This window comes from Candoia aspera, chromosome 6 (assembly GCF_035149785.1).
Source record: "Candoia aspera isolate rCanAsp1 chromosome 6, rCanAsp1.hap2, whole genome shotgun sequence".
In the NCBI taxonomy this organism is placed as follows: Eukaryota; Metazoa; Chordata; class Lepidosauria; order Squamata; family Boidae; genus Candoia; species Candoia aspera.
Window position 1 is genome coordinate 48893962 of NC_086158.1, and position 24375 is coordinate 48918336.

Here is a 24375-nt window from a genome sequence, read left to right on the forward strand (position 1 = left end):
GTGAGCAAATCAAGCCTTCCTTGCTCAACATCTACTCTCTTGTTAGGAAGTGAGGAACCAGACAGCTGTTTTTAGAATATGAAGTAAGCATATAAGTGGATGCTTCCCAACAGAGAAAAGCTCCACCCATGTGTTCCAAAGGAAGAAGAAAAAATCTACTGAACATAAACACAGCTTTCCATGTTATATGGGGAGCAAGCCTGAAGGCATAAAATGCATACAACTGCTTCTTCTTGCTGACTTTAGGCACAAGGACATCCAGAAGGTTTATTTCACAGTTAGCCCTTAACAAGTGAGCATTTGGGGAGCCCATTTATCAGTTCCCTGAGTCATCCTGGTTTATAACATATGACAGCAAGAAAGCCACATATCTTTAACAACAGCATTACAAGCCAGATCATGCGAAGGAAACATTAAGGATGAAAAGGAGGGATTGTGAAATGCTAATTAATATATGAACTTCCACTCCATTACATTTTGAGGAAATATCTTTTCCTTCTGCTATATTAATCTACTCGGTAAGGCTGTGTCTTGCATCTATTTATATATTAATAAAGAATGTGTGGATTTGTGATCTTTGGACTAAAGAAATACATTAAATGTGTACTTGTTCTATTACTAACAATGCTTATCTTAACAGCTGCAGGATGTATAATCCTAGATGTTAGTCCCACTGTCTTACACCCAGATAAATGTATTTATTTAATAGATTTATATTCTGACTCATACAGGAAGAGGCTTACATAGCACTCCCTTTTCCTATTTTCCCCTGCAACCACCACCAAAGGGCCAAAGTCACCCAGTTTCTTCTGTGGCTGAGAATGAACTAGAACCTGGGTCACCCCACTCCTAATCCAACACTTTAACTACCACACCTGCATTTCAGTCATGCACAGAATAATTAAGCTGCATTATTTCATAACTTGATTTTTAACTCAAAGATGTCATTCTGGCTGTTATCAATTCACCTCACTGAATTCCATTAACAAACCAATATAAAGACATCTCCTAAAGGCAACATTGGAAGTTATTTTCCTATAGATCACTACCAGAAAAAAGAGAACTACCTCTTAGGTGTTGGGAGCATATGTTAAAAATTTCAGCCAAACTCATCGTTATAGCCAAAGCAAGGGAAACCCCGCAATGGAGAATCATCCTACCTCCTTCCACATATATCCTTCTGTTGCTACCAAACTGCACAGTGTAGCTGCCAATTCTATTTAATCTGAAACAAACCTTTTGCTAAAGACATCAAACCAAATAAGAAAGCATTTTAAAAGTACGCTTTGAGTTCTATCTCATCTCTCACTGTTATCACTATTTTTTTTAATAACAATGCACATAGAAAGTAAGACTTCAATTAACATTTGGCATCTCTCTCAGAATGCACATTGGAGGAGAACCTACCCCAATCAAAGAGCACATAATCTGTAATTAGACTCTAACAGGTTCACAGTTCTGCATGTGGAGCATTATATTAATCTATTTATTTACAGGATTTATATGGCTGCCTATCTCGTATGATGACTCTAGGCAGCTCACAACAATCCATAAAAAACATGGTTAAAAACAAGTACTCTTCCTCCCAGGCACCAGACTAATCATCCTTGCAGCTCGAACCACATCCTAGACCAATGCTTGGGGGAAAAGCCAGGTCTTCAAAGCCCTCCAGAAGTCTAAAAGGGTAGGGATCCCTTGGATCTCAACTGGAAGGCTGTTCCAAAGGGCTGGGGCAGCCACTGAGAAGGTGAGCCTCCAAGGTCCCATCAGATGACAATATTTAAGGAGGAGACGTGGAGCCACCCACCCTATCTAACCTAGTAGGATGGGCAGATACCCTCAGGGAGAGGCGGTTCGGCAAGTAACCAGCACCGTGAATTGCACCTGGAAAGCAACTGGAAGCCAGTGCAGCTCACACAGCAGTGGTGTTAGTCAGGCAAATCACGGGGCACCTAAAACTGCGTACTGCTGCATTCTGGACCAGTTGCAGCTTCCAGATGGTCTTAAAGGGCAGCCCCATGTAGAGCACATTGCAGTAATCCAAATGGAAGGTGACTAAGGCATGGGTGACTGTGAGCAAGACCTCCCAGTCCAGGAATGGGTGCAACTGGCACAGAAGACAGATTTGTGAAAGGCTCCCCTGGCCACAGCTGCCACCTGCTCTTCCAGCAGGAACCATGAGTCCAAGAAGCCCCCCAAATTGCACACCAGTTCTGTGCAGGGAAGTGTTCTCCCATCCAGAATCAAATGTCAACTCTTCTGACCGCGGGGGACCAAAAATCCACAGCCACTCCACCTTGCTAGGGTTGAGTTGCAGCCAGTTTCTCCCCATCCCTTACTGCCTTCAGGCACTGAGCCAGCACCAGAACAGCATCATCTGCCCCGCATGGGGTAGAGATGTATAATTGGGTATCATCAGCATACTGATGATACCAAACCCCATGCTGGCGGATGAGCTCTCCCAGCAGCTTCATATAGATGTTAAATAGGAGGGGAGAGAGACGCAAGCCCTGAGGCACCCCACATAGTAGGGGCCTAGGGCTGGACCTCTCCTCTCCCACTAGCACTGACTGGTACCGGCCACAGAGAAAGGAGAATCACTGCAAGAAAATGCCCCCCCACTCCCAATCCCCAAAGCCAGTCCAGCAAGATACCATGGTCGATGGTATCAAAAGTCAGGTGCCTGGTGATGATGCCATCAGCACACACGGGCCATTCCAGTGCCAGCCTGAAGGAAGGTAGGTCGCTGCACCACCATGGCCAGAGCCTGGTCCCGTCCACCACCACGGCATGCTGCCGCCACCTGGCAGTTTCCTTCTTGACAAGTCAAGGCCATGTTCACCCTCTTGGCTCGCTGGGCTCCACCCACATCTTTATGGAAGCGGTCAGGGCCATCCTCTGCCAGCCTGGCTCTCCAGTCCTATATCAAAAGCCGCTGGGAGATCCAGAAGAACCAGGATGGACCCACCACCACTATCCTGAGCCCTCCAAATGTCATCCACAAGTGCAACCAATGCTGTCTCGATACTATAGCCTGGCCTGAATCATGACTGAAAAGGGTCCAGATAATCCACTTCATCCAAGGCCCTCTGTCATTTTATTGTTCTTTTTCCCCAGGATATAGAATGGTGCAACACAAGAAATTAAGTCAATATTTGTTGTTAGCTGCTACATTGATAAAACTAAAGTACATCTGTCTTTGGTGCTATGATATTTGATGAAAGGTGAAAGGTCCCCTGTGCAAGCACCGAATCATGTCTGACACTTTGGGGGGACGCCGCTTTCATGACGTTTTCTTGGCAGACTGTAGTGGGGTGGTTTGCCATTGCCTTCCCCAGTCGTCACCTTCCCCAGCAAGCTGGGTACTCATTTTACCAACCTCGGAAGGATGGAAGGCTGAGTCGACCTGAGCCAGCTACCCGAGAATCCAGCTTCCACTGGGATTGAACTCGGGTCATGGGGAGAGCTTCGGTTGCAATACTGACGCCTACCACTCTGCGCCACACAAGACCAAATATGAATAATGGTATCTTTAATTAAAGGATTCTTCAAGACGTTTTTCAAGACTTTTTTCAAGACTTTTTGATGATTTGTTAGTTTTTCACCAGCTTTATTTTTTCCATTTGCTATAATATTTACAAATAGAAAAAAGAAAGCTGATGAAAAATTAACAAATCATCAAAAAGTCTTGAAAAAAGTCTTGAAGAATCCTTTAATTAAAGATACCATTATTCATATTTGGTCTTCATTTTTTAGATACTTTCAGTAAAGAATACCTAATAATTTATCCAAAAATTATCATATAATAACATATGAATATGGAAAATGGATGGTAAAAATGCTATTTTTCTTTAGGGTCACAAATTAATCTAAGAAACGATATATACTTTTAGCACATTCCCAAACTATCTATTTGCTTTTCTGTAGTTTTTGTTTTAATTTTTCCCCTGTTGTTCTTATGTTGTTCTGTTTATCTCCTGCCTTTATTCTTTACAATTCAAGGCAGCATACATAACGCATCCTCCTCCTATTTGCCCCCTAACAACAACCTGGGAAGCAGGTTGGGCTGAGGGAGAGAGCGACTAGCTCAAAGTCACCCAGCCGGCTTCTGTGCCTAACGGGGGAACAGAGCTCACAGTCTCCTGGTTTATAGTTCAGCACCTTAATCACTACACCAAACTACTGGCCACTGTATGTTTAAAGCAGTTTTAAACAAAAGAAGTGGCCAATGAAGAAATTGACAAAAGAGACTGGACAGTAATTCTGCAAGCAGTATTACAAATCTCATCCCCAGTTAAAAGAAAATAAGATGGTAGCAGAGGGGAAGGTAAAGGTCCACACTGTTGTCAATGTATAATATTCAAGGTGGCTAAGCAAGTAAGGCCTAAGTAAGGCCTAAACACTTATTGTTAACTGCTTCTCTCATGTATTTAAAGGAGGCTTAGCTCATAAACATTGGTTTCCATTATGCATCTCTACACATCTGGTTCCCTTACCTGGTATTTTCCACAAGGCTGAAAAACTTCCATAGGTTGCTGAACTACAACTCTGACTAGCAAACAGTATGGTCAATGATGAGAAATGCTGAGTTCAGCAACAACTGGAAGGCCATTGATTCCCTATTTCTATTACATAAAGTAACTGAGCATGGCCAGATTCAGTATGAAGGTATCATGCCAGTCAAAGGCAGCAGAACAGATAGAGATATACCTGCACATGCATTTGTCACATTTCATATCAACTTTGTCTCATAGTGATCCAAATGCTCCTGTATTTTCAGATATCCTCCCTTTAGAATTTGATCTGGTGTCTCTTTTCCCACACAAATAGATCAGAGGGTTAAGTACCTAATCTAAGATTCAGGTGATTTTTTAAACGTACCTATTTGTCCACTGCATAGAGCTTTTATCACAGATAAGAAAATAAGGAACAGAGAGGTCCCGAGGACAGTGAAACCAAAATCACTTTTGCAAGAGTGGAACAAAGTACAGGTTTGATGTCATCTGCTGCCTGCCTTAAAAAGGGCAAATAACAATAGTAAGCAGATTTGCAATACTCAGCTGCTGAAAAGAATGCAAGAACCGGGCCTTATAACATGCTCAAAGCTGTGTGAAAAGTGTGGGTCAGTTGTGAAATGCAACTGGAAAGACAAGAATGATCTACATCTGATCTCATTTGTTAATAGCTGTTCTTTGGTTGCGAAACTACATGCACAGTTAAACTTTGGCATGTGCAATTCTTTATGAAAGACACAAAGGCCATTCCTTCAACTCATAAGGAAAAACAAAGGTTAATCTGTACCCAGGTGCTGTTATCAGAGCTCATGGAATTTTCAATAATTTATATCATACATGGAAGAACAGTATTTGGCCTGCCCCTAATCTATTCAAACCCCAGGGTAATAAGGAAAAAAATTCTTAACAAGCCAGCCCATGTAACAGAATGCAATCTACCGTTACTCAGACTGATTGAAGAACAGAATGCAGAAGTTGTCAAAGGAAACCAGGTGAGATGTTCAAGGCACTACTAGCAAAGACATCAGGATTTTGTTTTTAATCTTTGAGATCTTGTGTCCTACAATAAAACCTTCAGTAATAAAGAGAAGATATTCAACAGTACAGAACAAAAATCAGAGCATATATGCTAAGTTGCAAGAAAAAAAAATACTGCACTAGTTTTATTCTGTAGACAAATATGCACTTCTAAGAAATAGTACCATTGCTACATACTTGGCTGTTCTCACTCCATGTATTTAATAAGTCTGTTTACCCCAAATAACAATATTAGTCCATATCTGACATTACGCAGGAGATCCAGAACGGATTTTCTTTAAATATAGGCACTAAGGACTGGAGAACTGGATGGAAGTTTTAAAAGTACTTTATCAGCATCACTACTATGATTGAATCTGGAACTTCTACCTGTCCTTTCCTGAACTGCCTTGAATAAAAACAAAACTATAAATCTTTTGTATTGTAATTCCCAGATTGTGTATTGTTTGAGGAAGGATAACATGATCTGAACAAAACCATATGTATCAAGGAAGGCAACATTCTAAACAAGTTTGGGGGGGGGTGTAGTTTCCTCCTTGCTGGCAGGACAAGCTACTGCATATAAACAGGCAGCAAACCCTACTCTCACTAGCACTGATTACGTTACATAGTTGGGAAATGAAACGTCTGCAAGGAAACGATCAAGCTCAGAGAGGGCCAAGGACCGATTCAACCTTGAGCTACAAATATTATTTTCTATTGGAACACACACACGTATTCAAAATCCATAATCAGGTCATACATTTATTAGGAACAACCAAAATGGCACAAAAAGAGTGTACAAACCTTTGAATTCTCCAATACTTTTCATCAGGCAAGATGTTAAAAAACAGTCTCTGCCTCCCAATTTTTTAAAGAAATTATTTTTTACACTCAAATGAAGTTGCTTCAGGAAGAAAGCTCTACCAACCAAATCCAAAAGGAGGGGATTTCAGCCTACAATTTTAATTTCTTAGAAGCATCCTTCATATTTCTAAGCTTAAAATGTGCGAAAACGTATCTGAGCCTTTATTCTGGACCTGGCTGCTACTTCTACAGATTCTATTCAAATGAAAAAAGTAAATGAAACATGTCTGAATTCTGCCCATTCCTGCTCTAGTATGGTTCTGGCTTTGTCTTCTGCATGTTACCTCTTTTTTTTCCCTCCCAGCTAAAGGATCATAAATCTCTCTGTTAGTATGCACACTAAGTAGTTCCCTTACTCAGTTGCATTTATGTTTGGAACTGAAAATGTAAGCTGATATGCCCAAGATTTCTTTTTGCAACCTGTTGCCCTCAAAATATGTTGGGACTGCAACTCCTGGCATTCGCAGCCTATAAATAAAAGTCTATTATTTAAGATTTGGAGGGAAGGGGAAGAGAAAGATCTCTTAAGTTTGAAAAAATGGTTTCTAAGATTCATATTAAAATAGCTAAGCTGTATTTGGCAAACCTTTATCATATATGAAAAAAAATCATGGCATTTGCCATGGAGCTTGCATATCTAGGCTGATATAAACGTGCACTTCAACCAGACATGGGTGTGACACACACACACAAATGCACACACCTTTCTGTTAAAAGTCAACCAAACTTACTAGGTTTCTAAACTGCAAACACGCTTTGAACTTTGTTCCTCTACCTGTTTGTTCCTGTAGAAAGTGATTGGTCAATGATAAAACACTCGGCCAGCTCCTCGAACCAGGCCAGGGCGCTCCCTTATCAAAAAGCAAATACTGACAAAAGTTTAACCAAAGAGCAGGGCAGCTTCAGTGCAAGCTTCTTTTCCCTGCCAGGCATTTAAGAAAGAACAGAGGGCAAGATCCACAGCAGGCAGACAGGGCAGTGCTTGGGCTTCTCCTTCTTGATTAAAAGGACGGTGAAGTCAGATACAACCTCTAGTCTTGGGCACTCTTGCAATTGTACCAGCTTCCCAAGCACTCATCTGCTGGTGATCACTCTAGCTTTTTGCCTCTGAGGACAAATTTAAAAAATAGTTGTTGGCATATTAAAATGTGGGCTAATGTTTTACCCAGCGTGAACACAGAGAACTGTTGAAATTGCAGGAAGTAAGTTACTCATGTTGGTTTAGACTGGAAAGTCCATTCTGTTAAAACCAGAATGGAAGATTACCTTACTTGGTAAAAAAGTAGAGGAAGTCATCCATCAAAAGAAAACCTCAGCTTAAGTTTCTAGTTACATTACTCCAAAGTGCAGTGATATTTAATGCCACTGCCCACTACTCTCCCTCCCCATAAGTATTACACAATTACTGGAAATTGGAATTGCCCTGAAGGTTACATGTAGGTTAGTTACTGGGAAGAGCTAAGGGCAGGGAGGGAATAATATTCTTGAAATAATTAACCTAAAACACACACCCTTCTCATGCTCCAAGCAATTACTCCTGCTAACAGCAGCTTTAATCTATGCGCGTCAGAAATTCATATGCACATATAACATCTAACTCCCTCCAGAAATGCTTCAGGTTGTTCTCCTATCCTATTATTCTGCCTCCTTTAGAAGAATGAATTATTTCTTTTAAGAGCAGACAGCCTACATTTATTGGGGCTCAAAGAATCCATTTCCCTAACAGAACCCTTCCCAAAAGAAAAATCACAAGTTCTTTTCATCTGGACAAAGCCACTTTTCTGGTTCCTACAATCCAACATTGTCCTGGCAAGCAAATTAACAAAATCTGTGTCAGCAGAAACCCAAAACAGAATCTGGCAGCTATAGTCATAAAATACAGTCTCTTTTTTGATATCCCTCTTGAAGAGGTAAACATGACTGAACAGATTATTCACCAGCTAAACATGGTGTTTCTAATGCACTATATTATTTCACCTTATGCCTTGTTTACTGTATTCTTTTTGCTTACTGTAAGGCACATTGGACTTTTGATGGAAAAGCAGCATAGTACTCATAGACAGACAGATGACTGATTATAGAGTAGCACAAAAACAGTTTATATAGCATAGTGCTTAAAAATAAGTAAGGAAGTGCAAGGACAGAACAAAAAGGGAGAGCCACAATTTACTTTTTCAGTCTTAGTAATGATTTATGTTTCTTAATTCCTGAACAATTAGGAAATTCAAGGAGAACTTTTCTACACTGTGGGTGCTAACATTATCAGTCAAAAAGCACTGGCTAACTAATCTGTCTTTCTTTCCTTTACATAACTTTTAATAAGATAAAAAGATAGAAACAGCAATAGGAAAACATGGGAAGAAGATTCTGTACCTGAGGCCAAGTGACTGCATCATCAACATGTCATCTAGAAGCACTATCCCCTTATGTCTTAAGAGTGATGAAAAGATTACTGAAACTTTGTTGTGTCCTTTTAAGTGTCTTTTCAAGCATACTGATCAACCAAATGGAGGACAGTCCCCATCAGTATTAATTCTAAAACCAGTATCAATTCCAAAAATTACAGTCTAGTTTTTTTCTGGCCAAATTGCATATTAATGTATTTTGTTCTCCATTGAAACAGAAGAAATGCCATGTGAATTTTAGTGATGCAGATCAGCTATCAGCCAAACACCATTAACCAAGTCTCCTGAGCTAGCAAAGCATGCAAAACTCCAAGGTTATAACGTTCAAAGGTCTTGCTTACCTGTCTCTTTACACTGACTGTGTACTGGGGGCATGCTTGACTAAGTTGGGAGCTAGGAGTCTAATGGAACATCCAATGAAATCCAGTTATGGGAAAAGCACATCCAGGAAGCCAACACCATACAAAGTTATGCCTGAGAGGTTCTCAGGCAGACTGATGAATTCTGAATATCCATTTCCTCCTTTACATATTATTTCAAATGAGAGGTTTCTATCTGAACTGACAAGTCTGCTAACTGCACTGTGGTGGGCATTTAAAATGTTTCAGAAGCAAAGAATGCCTTGAAAGGGCTCCATATATACTATGTCTTCCTTACAGTGAAAGGTACTGGATTCAAGTTTCTAGAAACTTAACAGCTTAGAGGTTTGTAGGCAATGTTTGGAGAAATCACCAAAGCTGGACTTTGTACTTTACCAGCTGTTAGGGGACAAGGTGTTAATGGTCTACGTAGCTTTTCCCCATTACTAGCAACTATATTATGCACATTTTTCTCAATCTGAATAATTTATACTGATAGGAGAATCCAGATCTCCAAGGTACTTGGAGCAACAATGGGGCCAAACAAGGAGCAAGTGAATCATTACATTTAATACACCGGGGTGGTTGTTATTTTAGCTGCCACAGTATGGTGAATTAGACCAGGGATATCCAGGAAGAGGAGAAGATCTAGACAGAATGGTTAAAAATCTAATCAGTCATGTCAGTGAAAATATGCACCTAAATGCTGACACAATGGAAGTTTCATTAGAGTTGACATCCCACTCACAGAATACGAGTACTATAAACTGCAGAAAAACTTCAGTGGTTGGCAATATAACAAGTTTAAAAAACAAAAACAAATATGTTGAAGAAGTCTTTTTTTGAAGCTGTAAAAGAATTATAATGTGAGTAAAGTTGGGATCCTAAGAGATCAAGAAGTTGATACTTCTTTGAGTTTGGGTGGAAACAAAAATGGGAAGTGTCAAAAGGTTCAACTACACAGAATTTTGTTAATGAAATATATGGAAGAAGAACAAGTCCTTAGGAAAAACACAAGAGCAATTTCTGTCTCTTGGCCTCAGGCAGCCTTCTCTCGATAGTGCACACTAACACATCTGAATGGCTTTTATGTGCTAGCAAATAAGCTGGCATTACAGCCTTAGCTGAGGTATCAGATAGTTATACTAAATGTAAAGTACGTATTTACTTGGATATAATACTAAATTATTTAAAAGAATTTATTTCCAAGTAACACCAAGCTAGAAGCCTTTTCTAGCCAGGCATTTAGCCAGGAAGATGTTGCCTACCTTATTGTCATTTTTGTAACCCATTCATTATTCATATTGAAACCAGAATATGTAGGATTGTCCATTTTATTATTACATGAACCCTTTAAGTAGGAGAGATAGAAATAATGACAAGACATGACTCAGGAGAAAAGTGCTAGGGATGAAGCTCAGAAAATAGAATCCATGAAAGGATGGGAACTGGGCAAAAAGGGTCTTCGTTTCTCTCATGGAACAATAAATACCCAAGCCAAAGTTCAATACAGCCTGTAGATTTCGGTGTCTTTTTAATTTTTTACCATGAAGAGTAATAATTAATTTTAGTTTAAAATGAGTAAAACCTAATGTAGTTGGAACACCAAATGCTGTGTAGAATTTCAGCCTCCAGAAATCCAGGGACTTACCTGAAGTGTTTCTCCTATCTAGTCTACCATATAATAATGAAGTATTGTACATAAAAGGAGCACATTGAGGCAAAGGTTAGTTTAATAATATATATCATTGAGACTTAGGAAGTAGAACCTGCCAGAGCACAATGACATAGTCATCAGAAAGTAGGTCAAATTCTGGCAGCATGCTCACAGCTAAGGCAAAAGCAGCCTTCCATCTCAGCATCAGCTTAACTTCTAGCATCAAAATTAGAATTAACTCCCTTCTTCATCCTAGTGCCCTCCAAATGTACTGAACTACTTCCATAATCACTAGACACAATGGGCATTCTGGCTGGCTGCGGTAGGCACTGCAGTGCAAATCAATTAGATAGCATTAGGTTGAATAAGGCTGGATTGGGGCATCTAAAGCACTGGAGATAAAGTGCTACCTTTTCCAGTGGTAGCTGATGCATATTATGGCTGATGAATCCGAGGGGAGCTAATGGCAGGAGGATCTTGGGATTACATTACTGGAAAGTAGTCAAAGTCAGCAAGATCCTGCTATCTCCCCAGCTTACCATTTTGAAATATCCCAAACACACTTAAACAAAATGCGTTCCAACCAAACAGAATCTCACTAAATATAGGAGTAGTGTCTTCTTAATAAAGTTGCTACCATATTAAATTGTGCACTGGGAGAAGTATGAGGATTTCACCACTCCCATACCATTTCTTGAGTAAGGAATCTCTCCCAGAACTTTAGAGATATGAGTTTATAAAGATTTTGAAACAAAGCTTATTATTGAAACAAGCTGTTTCCCACACGTTTGTGTGATGTATATTGTGTGTCGTATAAATCCAAAACCACCCATTTTGTGTTTAAATATCTGTTTTCTGTTGGAGGTATTACATTTTATAAGATCAAACAGAATTCACAGTGAAGTAGTTCCAAAGTTTTTAATGTCTGAAGTGTGCAGTTTCTTACATAATGAAATGTTAAAAAGTAAGATGCTTTGAGAGAGTTACTAAAATCCCTTTTAGTTAAATAAAACATTCAACTGCTTCTCTATCCATACTTCGCTATAAACAACTATTGATTACAAGATGTCACACCAGGAATATATAAAGTTGCAGCCTATTTTATGAAGTATTTTTAAAGCATTATTCCAGTGAATCTTATAGATAATGGAGAATATTCTTTTACATAAGCCATATATATTAGATTGCTCCACCCTAGATGACTAATTGACCCTGTGGAGTTCCAGAGGGAGTGAGAGTGGAAGGCACAATGTTGTGGGGTTGTCCTCCCTTCTCTATGCCCAAGTCCTGTCAGTGTTGAAAGGAAGGAAGCGCTTAAGTCCAAAGCCTCTGGTGTGTGGGGAATGCCAGAGCTCTACAGTTCTGTTTTACATGAAGCCACTAGATGAGTTTGGGGTCAGGTATCATCAAAATGTGGATGATACCCAATTATGCATCTTGACTTTTGACTAACCAGGCAATGCTGTCAAGGTCTTGTCCAAGTGTCTGGAGGCTGTGGGGGACTGGATGGAAAGGAGCAGGCTAAAGCTCAACCTTGGCTAGACCAAGTGGCTATGGGTTTTGGATCCCATGGGGCCAGGGAAGTTTCACCCTTAATTCTGGGGTTGCACTTCCTTCTTCAGGACTGATATGTAACTTGGGGGACTTCTTGGACTCATGGCTACTACCTGAGGAGTATGTGGTAGCTGTAGTTAAAGAAGCGTTTGCATAAACCCATCTTATGTGCCAACTGAGCTCTTACCGGGACTGGGAGACCTTTCAGACAGTCACTCAGTCACTTCATGTATGAACTATTGTAATCCACTATACATGGGGCTGTCCTGGAAGACCACTTAGAAGTTTCAGCTGGTCTAAAATGCAGTGGCACAGGCAGTTATAGGCATGTCTTGGAACTCCTCAACTAGGGTTCCATGGAACCTAGGGTTCCGCAAGAGGTCACTAGGGGTTCCTTGGGAGATCACGATTTATTTAAAAAATTATGTCAAATTCAGGGAACTTCACATTAAAAAGATAAGTTTCATTCTTTATTTTTAGCTTAGGAACAGTGTTAATGCATATATACAGGCCTACACGTGAAATGAATATAATAATTTTGTAACTTGTGGCCTATATTTGAGCCTAAATGTGCAGGGGTTCCCCGAGGCCTGAAAAAATTTCAACGATTCCTCCAGGGTCAAAAGGTTGAGAAAGGCTGGTTCCATGTAACACCCTTGCTTCATGAGTTGCTCTGGTTATCAGTAAGCTTCTGGGTACAATTCAAAGTGCTGGTTATTAATTTTAAGTGGTACAGGATCTGGTTATCTAAAGGACTATCTGTTTTTCATGGTTTCTGACCAGTCTGTACAATTGGGCAGAGTTGGCATGCTCCAGGTCCCATCCATTAAACAGTGTCACCTGATGGGACCTAGGAAGCATGCCTTCACTGTTGTAGCTCTGCTCTTCGGAACACCATCCCCCCCCAAGATACGTCTGGCCCCTATCCTGGCCATATTTAAAAGAGCCTTGAAAACCCACCTCTTTTCCCAGGCTTTGTGTTAGAGTGGTTGGTGGTCCTGTGTGTTTGTTTTTTAATGGTTCACTCTTCTACCAGACATTTGGGTTTTACTCATATTTTATTATTCTTTTTTACTGATCGTTGCCCAGTCATTGTAGAGTTGGGAAGCTTTATAAATTTAATTAATTAAATAAATACAAGTAAAGCAGTTTTTGGAGCTGGTGGGATTCATGGAGGAATAATAGGTCCCTGAGAACTGCTGGGCCCACATTGACCATTACAAGTAATCATCAATAATCAAGCACCACTGGGTATATATTTCTCTTTTTCAAATTTAATATTCCCAGTTACTACTCCAATATTTTCAAGGGAGAGGGACCTTTCTTGACAGAAGAAAGCAAAAGAAGGAATCACTGCAGAATACAGAGGGTTGGATATAGGTTGGCTTTCAAAGAAAGTATTAATTGCAAGAATTGGGCAAAAAAGAACACAGGTCTGAATAAATTGCAACAGTTATGGAAAGTAATAAAAGCCTCTGTGTGAGACAGATGTTTCCAGCTTAAGAGAGGCTGTAATGAAACCTAAACACCTACTTTTGCTTTAGGAGTGCTGTGGAATTAGAAGCCATTCTCAACTGTACTATCACTGCAAAGATAGTCTCACAACTCCAGACACATTTAGAAGATACTCATTATCTGTGCCCATTGTAATTTATTTATGTATTGGGTATACTGCTACTTTGATGCTGTCTGCTTCATTCAAACACATCTAAGTGACTGATGGACTGTGTTGGATTCCAGAGGGAGCTTGGAGTTTTTCCCTAGGACCTGTCAGGCACCTGGGCCAAGGCCTTGGCCACAGCCTGGAATAGGCATGAGATGGAGGCCCTGGATTGGATTGCTCCTATGAGGCCTCTCTCTGTGCACTGATCTCAGGGTGCTCCTTGGTTTTCCAAAGAGCTCCAAGAGATGAAACACCAGAAGCAATGCCTAGAGCGCCACTGGAGAAAGAAAAAGAATGAATCTGACCAAACATGAGTAACAGCCCATATTTGGGCCAACATTGTGGCGATAAGGGTGTCAAAATGTTGCTATTTCTCCACCCTTATAGCTGCCTGCCAGCCCTGTTTAGGGTCACCTGTTCCCTCTTGGGGGGCCTGGGCCACAGGATCAGGGCTATGGTAAAAAAATATTCATGCTATCTGGCAAAGTTACTCAGATTTGCTCAGAGTTGGACTCTGACTGGGAAAGTCCTAATGAGTTGCCCAGGAAATAGGTGATTGGACAACAGCTACAGAGGATCTTGGAGGAAACAGATTATCTGGGCCCATTTCAGTCTGGCTTCAGGCTAGAATATAACACAGAGACAGAGGTGGTCATGCTTGCTGATGATCTCTGGCGGAGCCGGGATGGTGGTTGTACATCCCTCCTAGTGCTCCTTGATCTCTCAGCTTTCAATACTGTTGACCACAGTATCCTTCTGGACTGGCTGTGTGGGTTAGGAGTGGGAGGCACTGTGCTCCAATGGTTCACCTCCTTCCTCAGCAGTCAGTTCCAGCCGGTATTGACGGCAGGAGGAGATATTGCATCTGTGGCCCCTCATGGGTGGGGTCCTCAGGACTCGATGCTCTCCCCTCTTCTGTTCAACATCTACATGAAACCACTGGGTGAGGTCATCTGCCAGTTCAGGGTGCAGTATCATCACTATGCTGATGATACCCAGCATTACATCTCCACTCCAAGTGGCACAGGTGAAGATGTCAATGTATTGACCCAGTGTTTGGAGGCTGTTTGGGTCTGGATGGGGCAGAACAGGCTTCGGCTCAATCCTAACAAGACTGAGTGGCTGTGGCTGTTTGGACATGTTACCATCTTGATCTTGGATGAGGCTGCACTTCCCCAGTCAAGACTGGTGCACAACTTGGGAGTCCTTCTGGACTTGCAGCTATTGCTTGAAGAGCAGGTGGCAGCTGTGGCCAGGAGGGCCTTTGCATAGGTTCATCTTGTATGCCAGTTGGGCCCTTTCCTCAATCGGGAGGCCCTTCAGACAGTCACTCATGCCCTGGTCACTTCACAATTGGATTACTGTATTGCAATGCATTCTACATGGGGCTGCCCTTGAAGATCACCCGGAAGCTACATCTAGTTCAAAATGCAGTGGCATGAGCAGCAATACAGTAGGCACCTCTCAGTGTGCCCATGTATCACCACTGCTACACAAGCTGCAATGGTTGCCACTTGGCTTCCAAGTACAATTCAAGGTGCCAATTATTACCAATAAAGCCCTATATGGCATAGGGCCTGGATACCCCAGAGACCCATTGTCTCCAATCATTTCTGCCCACCCAGTATGTTCTAGCAAAATCAGTGCGCTCCAGGCTCCCTCCATTAAATGCTGTCATCTTGTGGGACCAAGGAAACATGCCTTCCCTGTTGCGGCCTCCACCCTTTGGAACAGCATCTCCCCAAAGATAAGAATGGCACCCTCTCTGCCAGGGTTCCGGAATGCTTTGAAAACCTGGCTTTGGTCCCAGACCTGGGGTTGATGTTTGTTAATTGTTTAATGGCCCCTGTTTCGTTTTGTGGGCTTTGTTAGCAGAGTATTTTCATCTGGGCTGCCAGTTGATTTAATGTTGCTCACTGTTTTTAGGTTTTTTTAGTTTTGTGCACCACCCAGAGTCTACTGGAGTTGGGCGGTCAATAAATTTAAATAAATAAATCACTTACAAGTCTATGATACATCATCATCATCATCATACATACCCCACTCCACCCCCAGAGAGTAAATATTCAATGTAAGACAGCAAAAACAAACAAAATGCAATAATCCTTCACTTCACCTTCTTCACCCTCTCCTCTCACCTTCCACCACTCCATTCCCCAACCCACTCTCACTCAGGTGTAACAGTTGGGGAACTGCCTCCCTGTTCTCTCACTCCAGGGCACATTTTCTACTTCTGTTCCTGCCTGCTACCCAGAAACAGTTTGATCACCTCTAATCTCTAAAAGTTCAGTTCTTCCAAACTATAAACTTTTAACCTTCAACAACCAGGACTTAGTGCTTGTACTGCAGAAATCATAAATTCTTCAGTGGTTGTCCTATGTAACATGGTAATAAATCACACTCAAGCTCCTTCTGAATAGAGATCCAGAGGATTGGACCGTTCACACCTTCATAACATCTGCTGGGTGAGATGGGACTGGTTTAACAAAAGCAATCCTGAACACAACCTGCTGAGTGTCAAATCAGCTTTTATGCAAGATGCTTGAATCCAACAAGGAGTCAAGTAGTAGGACTCACTCTTATTGGGTTCAGTAGCTAGGCCATCTCAGTACCTAGGCACATGACGTCAAGAACTCAGTGAGGCATTTTACTACAAGTAATTGGCATTTTGTAAGAAGGCAAACAGAAATACATATCTTGGTTAAAGAATCTAGAGTTAACTACATTAGGGTAGTCACATTAAATATAGTTGAGCAGATAGTACATACTTTGTTACATTTGTGGTCAGTCATTACTAAGATGAGGAAACAAAATGATTTTTACAGATGGGACACATGTGCTGTATTGTATTCATATCTGTCTCCTTTCCAACTTTGAGGACTTTCAGGAGGCATGCAACTGTTAAATTCATTTATTCAGTGAATCAAGCATTTATTGCTATTAATTTATGTGACTACGTTTTTAAATCACAGGAGAATTTTGAATCAATTATAAACAAAAAGAACGTAATTTTTAGAAAGTGTGTTCTAGTAGGTTCACACTATTTTTTTAGTCATATATTTAATATTGCTGCCACCTATCATATTAAAAACTACAATCTGGTAAAAATGTTTTGATGCCTCAGGGGATGGGGAAGTCAATGTTTTCAGCACATGTACATGGCACTGGAGTATCCTACGCTGTTATAAACAATATCTCTTTTGAAGCTATTGAAAGAAGGGTGAGAATTTACACCCTGCTTTCAATATCTTAACAGGAAACACAGCCAAGATCATTAAAATGTGCTAATTCAGTTAATGGATTATCTGAAGAGGCAGAATATTAATCAACTAAAAATTATTTAACTAGTTTATATCCTTGGTGCTGTGGTAATCATTGTCCTGCCCTTCCTGTTAAGTACCGTTCTTTTCCATTCAAAGCCAGCCTGAATGCACTGCAGCTGACACATCCCAGAAACAAAACGTTTAAAACCTATGATTTACAGTCTCACCTGAAACCATGTTTGAAAGACTATTTTCAGCGATGGCAAACTGTAATTTCTTTGGGGTAGCCGCACAGAAGGTCTCTGCACAGAGAAGCTGGTTCAAAGACCAGCAGTGTGAAGAAGGTGGGCTTTCTCAGCACAGATCACTCTGCCTTTAACTGTTCCACACTGCCACACATCTGGGGTTCTCTCTGTAACAACTGAGCATCACAGGCTGTGCAGCTGCAGCACTCTGCACAAATGCAAAGCAACAAGACAGCCCCAAAGGCTACAAAAGGGGTCCAGGCTGGACATTCCTTTTACAAGTTGTAACGTATGGGTAACAGCGTCCTGAATTTTAACTTTAAACAGTCACCTGTTTAAAGCCATTGGTTTAATGCTATTTTCCTTCCATTGTCCTCTTCACCAAAGCAATGTAACCCTATGCTTAAAACCACATCATAATAGCCCCATTGTTTAAAACAGCTATGAAATGCCTATCATTCTTGCTCCATAGGTATGGAGGTCTGAAACACTTGAACTTGATCCGAGAACACATTCGCAGGAAAGCAGCTGGGTTCCTCCAAAGTACAGGGACAAGGAATTCATGAAAGGTAAAGTATGACTGTTTGAAAAGGACATAATTCTCTGCTTCCTGGTTCTTCAATGGTGTTAATATCTAAGCTATTTTTTCTTTACACAAACTTGGTTAAACTATGGAATTTGCTGCCTTACAATATGGTGAAGGCCATCAATTCAGATAGTTTTAAGAGAGGATTAGACAAATTGATGAAAGATAAGTGTACTGGTGGCTGTTAGTTTTGACAGGAGCATATCTTACATATTAGCTACTTTGGAACAACAGTGGCTTCTGTCCATACTTGTGAGTATCCCAAATGCACCCCATTGCTGTCATGTAATTCTGTGTGACATAGAATGCTGGATTAGATAGACTTTCGCCTGATCCAGCAGTGTTTTTCTGATGCTCCTGATAATGATCTCACAGGATTTGTATGGCAATCCATTTCATGAAACTCTTAGCCCCACAAAGAGCAGATGGTCACACCATCTGGATGTCGTTTACCATTTGATGATGATCTTTCTTTTCAATATCTGCTAGCTAAATAGTTTATATATTTAAGGATTGTTTTATCAATGGACCCTGCCTCCCTATTTTAATGAATGTGTTTATTATGTCATGGTTTTAAACTGTTATGAGCCATTCTCAGTGATGCAGGGTCAGGATAAAACATCTGCATGCATAAATAAATAAGCAACAGTTAAAGCTTTTGTCCAAATTAATGAGGAGGGGAAACTACCACTCTTTCACTGCTAAGAACAATTTCTCATCCTTATTTTTTTTTCAAATGAAGAATCCATACTTAGAAATTCAACTCCACTCCATTTCTTCTAAAAGTCCCATTAGGCTGAAGCGGCAGTTGTATACCGAATTTTGCAATTATATGTTACAGTGTTTGAAGACAATGCTTGTCAACCTACCAGCAGTACAATTTGGGAAGGCAATGCACTCAATAAGCACAAGTTGTCTCAGTGGAAAATAAACTTATCCTTGAGGTTTTAAAAAAGGCAAGCAAAACAATTTCTCGTAAGAACATTTTGTTTTTCACCTTAAATATGACATATTTACCTGGGGAAAGTTCCACTGAAATAGCACCCTTGATATTTACATAACCTAAAACAAGCATGAACAATCTTTTACTCCCAAGAGCAGTATAGACCAATGGGACACGAGCTACACATCAACTGTGGATGCAGTCCAAGACTGTCTCATGTAACCAGGGTGACTGTTCCTCTTGCCCCTTCCAGGAATCCAGGTGGCAGCAGGAATGCTTGCTTCCTCTGATGTATCCAAACTTTCTGATCCTATGCTGCATTTTCATGCAACCCAGATAATGGTTTATCAGTGGGGAAAAGTAGGTTTTCAGAGGCTGACCAAATGCCATGGACCAGTGTTTCTCAACCTTGGCAACTACAGTATGGGTGAACTTCACTCCCAGAATTCCCCAGCCAGGGGAATTCTGGAAGTTGAAGTCCACACATCTTAAAGTTGCCAAGATTGCAAAACACTGCTATAGACAACCACCTAAAATGGGCCATGAAAATTTTGAACTTGACACTTTTTTAAACAGAGTAGCTAGGCCGAGGTTGGGTCCACATACCATACTAAACGTCAGATTATTTTAAGCTATTGCGGCCTGCTTCACATATTAACACTAAACTATAAACCAGAACTGGGCAACAGGCACCTCTAAGCTCTTTATTATGGCCTCTGGGCCTTTTCTAATTGTACCACCACATTGTTTGGTGCCATTCTGAGGTGAGAAACTCATGAAAACTGTAATGCGGGTCTACAATAACTAAGCATAATTAAAAAGCATATCTCCTTCCTCCCCAAACAAGAAATAGTAGAAAATCCTAGGCCCACCTTCATGCCTGTCCACCTTGCATTATCACTATATCCACTGCAGCCCTCAATCAATGTGGTTCAGCAGCCAAGGTGTTAGACTAAGACTTGGGAGACTCTGTTCAACTTCAGCCTCAGCCATGGAAACTTGGGTCAACCCTGGGTGACTCTGGGCCTATCATTTTGTCTCTCGTTCCAACCTAACTCACAGGGTTGTTTTTCTGGGCATTATTGTAAACCGCCCAGATTCCCCGTCGGGGGGAGATGGGCGGTGATATAAATTTAAATAAATAAATAAATAAATAATGCAAGAGGGGTACAAATCGAACAGCTAAAAAAAATAATTACTAAAATTAAATTAAATTTTAAAAATATGCAAACACTAAGTTCAGTCCCTGCCTTCCAAAAGGGTACACACTCTTGACATAAACTGGGTTCACACATGACTTCGGTATAATGTTGTCTGGGTAAGAAGTGTAAGTTGAATACGATAGTCATTCCTTCTTTTGAATCACCATTTTGGGAAGGTTTCCCTGACATTATTAACTAACAGTGAGGTCCTACAGATGTCTTCTCCTAACTAAACACTACTGATTTCAGTGGAAATTTCTCAGTTCAGTGAGGTGCTTCATGTGATCTGCATAAAAAAGTCTATGACTGTAGCCTAAACAGAAATATGCAAATGATCCCATATTACTTTCTTAAAGATTTTGTCTCCAAAGATCAAAGAACACCATGTGGACAGAGTTTTAAGAAATCTGTTATAAAAACAGAAAACTGGCAACCAGACCCAAACCCCATTTATTGGTATTAATGATTTTTCTGAATAATGAAAAGCTCAAGTTTTATATGCAGTATTCTGCTGCTGCCAGTACAGTGCAGTGGACCACACAGATACATATATACATACCCTGATAAGGAGCACTGTAGCCATGGTGCTATTTACATCTTTAAAAGTAGGCTTGGAAAACGTCCATGCTGCTGCTTTACACAATGAAGGCGCCAGAAAAGAAATATAATAATGTAACAATCAATACTAGTGCTAACAGTCCATATTTACGTGATACTTTAAGGCAGCGTTTCTCAACCTTGGCAACTATAAGATGTGAGGACTTCAACTCCATGCTGGCTGGGGAATTCTGAGTGTTGCAGTCCACACGTCTTAAAATTGCCAAGGCTGAGAAACACTGCTTTAGGGTGTTTATTTTATCACTGTATCTGTACAAGCCTTTTTGAAAACTGGTACTATACTGGCTACTTTACAGACCGAAGTTACCTGGGTTAGTTTTCACAGTATGTAACATATTTCTACTTTCAAAAATCAGCAGTTTTACATTGGAATTCTTTAAGAACTCATGGACGGATAAATTTGGACTTGGTTTTCTTATTTTTGATTTATAAGTAAGAGCTAAGCTTTCAGATACCTAGACTAATTCTCCGAATTTGGAGCAATGGGGGTACTGGCTACGGAATCACAGGAGCCTGACGTCCACACCTATGGAGGATATTCAAGCTCGAGAAGGCTGCCCGGGCTGCTCCTTTTAATAAAGCCTCGTCCTCCTGATTTAGAACATATTTTATCACCACGATTGCCTCACTGCCTTAAGCTCTCTCCTTGAAAATAACAGTTCAGACATTCATATCTGAGTGGAGGTGCAACAATGGCACACCAAGGTGCATTTATAACTGCTCACACAATTGAATTCTGCACCAGCTGCAGCTTCCAAATGCTCTTCAAGGGCAGCTCCACATGAAGCACACTGCAGTAATCTGCTCGGGAGGTAACTAAAGTGCGAGTGATCGTGAGCAATATCTCCCGGTCCAGAAAAGGGTGCAACTGGCGCACAAGACAAAGTTGTGTGAAAGTCATGATTGCCATTTGTTCCTCAAACAGGAGCTATGAGTCCAGGAGGACCCCCAGGTTGCACACTGGTTCTGTTTGGGGAAGTGCAAGCCAACAGGAGATGACAAATTCTTGGATCCAGGGGGCCCTAAAACCCAGAGCCATTCCATTTTGCTATGGTTGAGCTGAAGCCTGTTCTACCCCACAACTTCCAAACACCTACATAGAACCTCCACTGTATCACATGGTCAGCCAGGGGTAGAGATGTCAAACTGGGTATCATCAGCATGAACACTGTGCCCCCACTCCCAACCCTCAAAGCTGGTCCAGAAGGATTAATGATTAATGGTACTGAAGGCCACCGAGAGGTTATGAAGAGCAAGGATGGATGTACAGGTAGTCCTCTCTTAATGTACTTGTTCAGCAACCATTCAGTTACAATGGCGCTCAACGAGGGGTACTTACAATGGGTCCTCACAGATGTGGCCATCGCAGCCTCCCTGTGGTCACGTGACTGCGATTTGGGCGGTCAGTGACCAGCTCACAATTATGGCGCAGCATCCCACGGTCACATGATTATCATCTGTGACCTTCACTGCTGGCTTCCAACAAGCAAAGTCAAAGCGGAAGTCAGCAGGAGGTCACAAATGGTGATCACGTGACTGTGGGATGCTGCAACCACGTGGGATTTGCCTAACAATGGCAACTAGGACCGCTGGAACTGCCATCGTAAGTTGGTGTGGTCTTATTTATTTATTTATTTGTTAATTTTTTTTATCACTGTCCATCCCCCCCAAAGGGGGGTGATGATTGCGTCTTGTGATCACATTGCTTAGCAACTGAGTTCCTGGTCCATTTACCGTCAGTAAGTGAGGACCACCTGTACAAGCACAACTGATGCAGTTTTGGTCCAGTACCCTGGTCTGAAACCAGACTGAAAGGGGCCCAGATAATATAGACATTTCTTCTCAATTGTAATCAAAATGTGTATTTATCCAGTCTTTGTATGGTTAAGTGTAGTCTCCCACTATGACAACACTTTTTTCTTTGAATTCTTGATTTTAGAACACATGGAAAATAATGGCCTGTACTCATTATTTTTTGATCCTGCCATTGTTACCACAGAGGTTATGGGGAGGAATCGTCCTCTACTGAAGTTTCTCATTCATTTCATACAATGTTCTGAGAAGCAGCTCCTTTCCTTTCTATAGTGTACAGCTGTGCAGCTTTTTTTCTTTTCACCAAGGTCTACTCTTGATCTTTCAATGGCATACTGTTCAGGGACTCAATCCCCCAAATGGGTAGGATTTGGAGAGAAATTAGATTTCATTACTTAAACACAATTACCCCTCAATGTTTCTCTTTTCTCACAATAACCAACACAATTCAGCAGAAGTGACATGCCTCAAATGAAAGAGCACGGCCTGGTTCAACCTGGAGCACTACATGGCTCAGTGGCCTCAGGTTAAGCTGGTGTTTGTATACAGAGATAACCCTATTCCAGTGGTACTCCCTTGAGCCAGAGCCGATTGTTTGGAAAGCTCCACAGTTGCTGGTGAAGTTATTTGCAAGTGGGAAGAAGTGATATGACAAGTGTTATGGCAGAAGTGTTAAAAAGCAAATGTGATAACAAGAGATTGCAAATGCCTGGCATTTTGTATATTTATACATTGCTTTAAAGTTTATAAATAGGGAACTATTGCAAATTATTTATCACTGAGTTTACATGGTCTGTAAAATGAATTTGAGAAAGTGATACGATTGCAGCATCTCCAATGGCCAATTGGAGGAAAAGTTTGGGCGCAAGGGAAATGAGAAACTGAAGGAGGTATGAAGACCAAAGTAATGCCAATAGTTAAGCCCATTCAGGTATTTCACATTGTCCAGATATTTTGGACCAGTTACCCTCACCAACTCCAGCATCAAGGCCAAATGCTATAGATTGTGCCAGGTTGCCTTGTCCATATGATATGGTAACAGATTTCAGTCTGCTAGCAGAAGCAATCTGCAAACCGGTTGATTTTCGTTACTATTACAATTGGTAGAAGAGCTAATAGGATTACAATATTACAAGAAAATGGCTTTAGGATAGACATTAACAGGTGGGGATGGGAACAGAATTATGGGCAAATGAATAAACTAGCTACGAATATGTTTTTCTATTCATTACAGGTTTCTAAACACAGGGTGGCTAATCTTTTATTTTGTGTCAGAATCCTGTATTGTTACTGGCCTCCTCTAAAAAGAAATACAGATATGAGGGCTTTTTTTTTTTAAAGATTTATAGTGCTACTAATAGGGATTTTTCAGATACAGCCTCTAGGCTTGACTAGGTAAGATGATGGAGAGACATAATTAAATCTCCCGTCTATATTTTAGCAAACATTAACACAATGGAACCTATTTGGACTGAAACCCTTTGCTATGTTACCAATTAAATTCCCAATCTGCCCCAAAGATGCTATTTGCAAGAAACCGTGTAGAGACACACAGATAGCATAGTGAATTGTAGAGTACATGCACTGCATTCAGAAGCTCATGGTTCAATTCCTGGCATCTCCATTCACTGCTAGAAAAGCTCCTGCCTGAATCCTGAATAGCCCTGCCA

At 40.9% G+C, this 24375-nt stretch overlaps 1 protein-coding gene across 4 annotated transcripts in view; it reads right to left on the bottom strand.

Moving 5' to 3' along the window:
* SEMA4G (semaphorin 4G) overlaps positions 1-24375 on the bottom strand; it is a 109585-nt gene that overhangs the window by 79530 nt on the left and 5680 nt on the right. Inside the window, exon 1 of one of the 4 annotated variants that reach the window (XM_063307075.1) lies at positions 6339-6478. The exons of the other annotated variants lie outside the window; for them this stretch is intronic. The gene's annotated coding sequence lies outside the window, so the exon portion shown is untranslated. Of the gene's footprint in view, positions 1-6338; positions 6479-24375 lie in introns of those variants that run through there. 4 annotated transcript variants of the gene reach the window in all.